Genomic DNA, 6,075 nt, shown 5'->3' with positions numbered 1-6,075 from the left:
TCCAGCAACCATCGATCAATAGCTTGCTGTCCACTACACCAAGTGCTTTTAGAAATTTAGAGGCACCGAGTGGTCGCGCTGCACTGCCGCCGCCGCTTCTGCGAATAGCGTTACCGGGGGCACTATTCGCGATTCGCGGAAAATAACACCACTCGCGCTATTTTCATTTTCCTGTGTTTACTTTCCTGTGCCATTTCTGCCTTGATTTAAATTTGCTTTCCTCGTCCATCTTTCTTCTTCCTTCCGCTCTCCACAAGTTAGCGCTGGACGGCGGTGTTATGTGGCAGCCCAACTGCCACAACCTCGAGGCGGCACACCAGGCACGCGCGCAACAGAACAAAGCTAGTTACCGTTCGCTGCAACCGCAGCTGATGCACCGTTTTCTATTTCTCCTCGGACGCCATGCTCTGCCAAGGAACCTTCAACAAACTATAGAGACGGTTTGGCCGACCACGCCATTTTCACGCGTGTAAAAGCACAGATATTTTCCAGTTTCTATATACCCTTACAAAAAATGTTGTTGGAATTCCATTGGTTTTCCATTGATATTTCGTGCCACCATCAACAAAAAATTGTGGAATTTTTATTGGTATTTCATTGTAGATTTGTTGAGTAGTCATGGAAAAGTGGCCACCGTGAATCCATTGGAAATCTGTTGTAGTATTATTGTGTTGTTTTTCCATTGGTTCGTTATTGTATATTCATTGGATTTAGATCGAGATGAATTTTCATTGTATTTTCATTGTACTGGGATATATCTCACTAAGGTCTAAAGTAGCAAGATTTGGCTCACTGAGGCTGAATATTAACTGCAGCCAACAGGAAAACAAAAAAGGCACATGAAAAGGCATTTTTATATAGTGATTTTATTTCCCTTGTGAGGGGAGAGAATAGGCTTTCTTTTATATAAGAAACACTTGCGCCTGGAAACTTCGTGCTGGCATATTCTGAAAAAAAAAAGATGTAATCAGTAAGATAACCAACATGTACCATCATCAATAGCAGTGAAAGATTATGCTTAAAGCCATAAAAGTAAGCAAGTTATATTAGTGCTTAAAGCTTTTGTGGTTTAATGCAGGTGAAATTGTTCTGCCTAAGGTATAAGAACAGTATAACGAGCCATGGTAAATGTGGCAAGAGTGATGTCTCTGCTGCGACACAGGATCGTCAATGAACTTCTATGCAGTGAACTATGAAATAAGTGCATATATGCAATAAGTGAACTTCTATGCAGATTAAACTAGCTTGATGTTCTTATCATGCACGAGAACAGACCTAATATTTTTGTGTTCTTGCCTAAATGCTTATCACAAATTACAACTTTAAAATTAACATATGGTCACTATGTCAACACAAGGCTTGCAAAGCATATTTGAGAATATTGCGTCTGTTTGCAATGCACTACTTCCTGTATAGCTCTTTTTATGACTAAGTGAAAGACCTCAAATCTTCATAAGGTCCATGAAGCCTGCTGAACTAAATGAACTTCATGCATAATGTGCCTGTGACACAAACGTGAAGAGGCTCTTCATCTTCGTATGGCTGCTAAGGTCCTGCTAATGGCGAGGCTAGCATTTAGCATTTGTAGGGTTAATGCCACCTTGTGATAGCAATAAGGTATATGTGAGAGCTGAGTGAAGCCGAGAATCTTCTATTAAAAAAGATTTGCAGGTCTTTTAAAAAAAAAGAGCAACAAAAAAGGTAGCGTGTCGCAAACAGCCAACAATGTTTTGAAATGTGCCATCATAGTCATCTAGAGCACAAATACACCTAGGACTGTGTGTGTGTGCTAGCGGGTGGGCTATGATGAATTCATAACTCAATCGATCATTTATTTTATCTCTACTTTAATGCCCTCTGGTTTCGACAAGATGTGCATTCGTGCCTTTCGCTTTCATTTCATGCTTCTTGGCTTGATCAAAAATATCTGGATACACCTGAGATTCTAGTTCTTTCTTTTTATTGCTCTTTCTTTTGCAATATCCAAACCATATATCTTCGTTCTCGTTTAACTAGGCCCAACAAAGGAAACACTTGCATACACACAAATTGTCTTCTAGGTTTGTCACCCCTACTTGGATTAAGCAACACTAGTAGCCCTACACGTTCTCTATTACAAGAAACCTACACCTTCTTGTTTTCTTTCTGTCCTCTTTTTTGAACACTTACAATTCCCTCACCTTACTCTATGCACTGCCTGCATCATTCTCATCTTCCCCCAATGAAGTGGGGGAGCAGAAATCAGGTGCTGGCTTGACTTAAGACAATTCCCTTGCCAAAATGTTGGTCCTAGTGATATTTTTGTTTAACCATTCTTCCAGCCTTCTTCTTCTTCTGCAAGTTCTGTCTTGTTTGAATTTCTGCAAACATTGTGTGCTAGTAACCGCTTTACGAGATTAGCATTTTAAAAATTTATGTATGATGTGACAATGTTACAAGGCTCTCACCAACAACATTGGCATGCTGCGCTTGCATCTTCTTCCAACTTCTTTCGGGGCCTGGGATACCTCGTGAACTGTTGCACTTGAGTGGCACACATGCTGCATAGATAGTTTTGAATGAAAAAAAATTACCATAGCTATTTTTTCTAGCAGCAAAAGGAACGTAAAAATCAGCAGTATGAGCACATCATAACTTCTTTTTAAGATCCCACAGTATTCAATATTCCTTATAAAAGCTGGCACGGATCGAAGGCTAACAGGAACAACATTGTTGCAGTGTTTTTCTGTTTTTCTTGTCCATAGTCATGGAATTCCTACATAATGCTGCTAGAGGGCCTCAACACCTACACACTCATAAGTATTATGGAGCACGTGCACAGGAACTTTTTACGAGGAAGGGCATGTTCAACTGTGGCTTGTTGTCTTACCACTGTTTATTCTGTGTGTAAGAATATTCACGAACGCAGGTAACAGTCTTAAACATTCTTTTTACATTCACACAAAGCATTAACCAGTTGGTATAAGAATGTTTTCTGCTGCTGATGTGTCACGCAAGTTTGCACCAGCAACTGCCATACCCTTTTCTCCAGATGCTGTGGATGCCGCTATTTAAAGAATTGTATAAACGCAGTATTGTGCAAGCTACACAACGAAATGCCCTCAAGTATAAAAGATGTAAATAAGCACTTGATGCTTATTTAGGTAAGTGTATGTTGGTACCAGCTACTGTGTTAACACTGTTTTTATGTGACTGAATGAATCAGTTGAACTTTTTATTGTTCACGGCATATGTTTTAGATATAGTGAAATACCAAGAACCAATTTCTTTTACCGACAGCTTTTCGCAGAACATCTAAAGAACTTAAAAAGAAATGTCTGACAATATAACATCGGCTAAAGGCACTTTTCTGCGCCGAGTACATAAAAGTCGCAATTCTTGTCAGTCCTCCGACTTGCATATTTTCTCTCTCTGGCTTGCATACTTTCACAGATCTTATTTTCCATTTTCTTTTGCGCGAAGGAATATACTTATAGTAACACCTGGCTAGCGTGTTTTTTCTATCATACGCCACGAGTAAAATATTGGTTTTCAAATTATTAACAGTATAGAACAATAATTTCGTAGAAATAGTTTTGCAACGTGAAAAAGATATCCAAGGATGGGAGGGAAACTGGTGGCGTCGATCCCATGCGCTGTGAGCATTTATTTTCTTTTTTTACAATACCATAGCATTCCATTCGCGAACGATCAAACTGACAGTTTTTTTAGACATGACGCGATATCGTTCACGACATTTCTGCATGATTATTTTATAACGATACAACAAAAAGACGAACAGCGAGTTCGATGTTTACATAAACGGATGTGGCATGGGCCCCGCTGTAATAGTACCACTTAAAAAACAGGGTCATACATTATGTTCATCAATCACATTCTGGGATTTTACGAGCCAAAACCATAATATCATTATAAGCCACACCGCAGTGTATGGCTCTGGATTAAATTTAACCACCTGGGAATCTTTAAAGAGCACCTATATCTAAGCACGAGCGTTTCTGCATTTCGCCCAATCGAAATCCGGCTGCCGCGGCCGGAGCTGAACCCGCGACCTTGCAGCGCAACGGGTAGGGACGAGCATGAGAACACATAAACAAGCGCCCCTGTTTAAGTGGTTTGTTGCAGTTCAGTATTTAGGTGGTCTGATTGCGACAAACTTGCTTAAACTGCAGTATAGATAAATCGGCCTGGCTGCTAAATGCTCAGCTTAAACGGACGACATGCCCACACCTTGGCGCTCCATCGGCGGAAGGCGAAATGCAACACGCCACACGCACACCGGACCGGCCCCGCACAAAATTCTTTGACACTGGCGCCGTGAACCAGGCGTGAAACATACATTCAGCTAGGAAATCAGTTATACACACAACACGAGACAAGTGCTTACCGCAGTCAAAGTATCGTTGGTCAGTCGGCGCTCCTTTCTTCGTGCCCGCGTCCACGCAGCCGAGTCGGTAGCATACCTCCGCGTCAGCCAATGCACGGACGGTATATAGATACATCCCGCTTTTCGTCTTGTACGCTCTTGACAAAATGTTCCTTATCGCGCAGCAGCAGATGACAACACACACTCACGTGCTTAGAGCTCACGACACACACGTGGCGCACACGCCGACCAAGAAAAAAAAGAAAAATGGCGACAAAAACAAACGCAAAAAAAAAAATGATATACCAATGTTGCTTGTTAACTTTTTTAGTTTTCGCTAGGTTGGGTAAAAACATCGAACATCATTTTTTTTTCGAAAAACTTCAGTATTTTATTATATGTCGTCAGCTATACAGAGAGTGTAATAAAATAAAATACCTCCTTGTGCAAATGACTATTGGCTGCGTTAAAACAATCATTTAGTGTTGAGGACAACACTTAGGCAAAGCCTTCGAGATCACCTCAGCGCACCAGATCTCAAAGGCCACACTTCGATCAATTTGGTCACAAAGCAACCGATCGCAAATGATCGCGAATCACCACTGTTCTGGCTCATTCGCTAAGAGCTTGATTTCTCAGTCGCGCGAACGCAGTGGCAAAGCTGGTTAACCAATGCGCTGAAGATTATGTTACGCGGCGATGACGGCGCGAGCAGACGTGAACGGCATCAATCGCGAAATGTTTTGTTGATGCGATTGGGCAGGTCGCGCTTGCTGCTGTGAACATGAGTCTCCATGAGTCGAGTCGCCATTTACAGATGTTGTAAATCTTGAATAAACCAAGCAGGCTAGGTGACATATGTCTCCGCCCTGTTTCAAAGGTTTTTGATGCCGATAAATATAATAATAATCATCATCATCATCATTGTGGCTGGTCGCACGACCTCTGCCAACCGTCGGTGGGAATCGCACTGCATTTTGTTGCATGTCTTGCCGTAAAGTAATAGTGAAAATTTACTCGAGGTCGCCAAACCACTGGCTCTGTATCCGCGTGATAGCTTGCGATGCCACGTAATAGACATTTTAGTAGACACCAGTGGGATCCATACATCGACGTATGATGGGTTCGAAACACAAGTTCAAAAACCAGTCATCTGTTAGTATTCTGTCTGCTTCTGCACGCATTGAGCAAGGCATGAAGCTAGGCATGCTATCGCCAGCCATTGTAAATAAATGATGAGGGGTATTAGCGCAACAAAAGAGGCGCTCAGTGGTTAGTTCGTGGACAGCAGGAAACGTAAGTTTGGGCAAGTTGGTGCGTCATCCTGAAGTATGTGCTTACAGCGCGAGGCTACACGTGGGCGGAGAGAAGTAAACACGGACAACGTTTTCGCTGTTTTGTCGCAGGGTCTCTTTTCTGGATCCGCCAATGGGTAAGACGGGGGGAGGGGGGATTGGGGGAGGTGGGAGAGTGACCTCAAAAATTCAAGAATGGCAATCTTCGGCCTACGATGGCAGCGCATATCCGAACGTAAAGCAAACAGTTAGCCAGGATGCCTGGCTTCCCTCATAGGATCGCGCGCCTTAAGTGAGAAAATGCAACGAAAAATCCATGAAAATTCGTCAACAGAAAACTTATTGAGCAATGCACAACGGAATTTTTAATGAAATCTCATTGTGCTGGCTCATTGAGTGTTGTAATTTCATAGA

At 42.2% G+C, this 6,075-nt stretch overlaps 1 long non-coding RNA gene across 1 annotated transcript; it reads right to left on the bottom strand.

Annotated features, from left to right (window-relative positions):
- Positions 1-679: 679 nt before the first annotated feature.
- On the bottom strand, positions 680-4,638 carry LOC119435224 (uncharacterized). Its single transcript, XR_005188792.2, has 3 exons — positions 4,388-4,638; positions 2,448-2,540; positions 680-947 (listed from the first exon to the last, which is right to left on the bottom strand). It is a non-coding gene; the product is annotated as an uncharacterized LOC119435224 (long non-coding RNA).
- Between the last annotated feature and the right edge of the window lie 1,437 nt (positions 4,639-6,075).

This window comes from Dermacentor silvarum, unplaced genomic scaffold, assembly GCF_013339745.2.
Source record: "Dermacentor silvarum isolate Dsil-2018 unplaced genomic scaffold, BIME_Dsil_1.4 Seq544, whole genome shotgun sequence".
In the NCBI taxonomy this organism is placed as follows: domain Eukaryota; kingdom Metazoa; phylum Arthropoda; class Arachnida; order Ixodida; family Ixodidae; genus Dermacentor; species Dermacentor silvarum.
The sequence above is the reverse complement of the archived record's forward strand: the minus strand, read 5'-3'. Positions and strand labels throughout refer to the sequence as shown.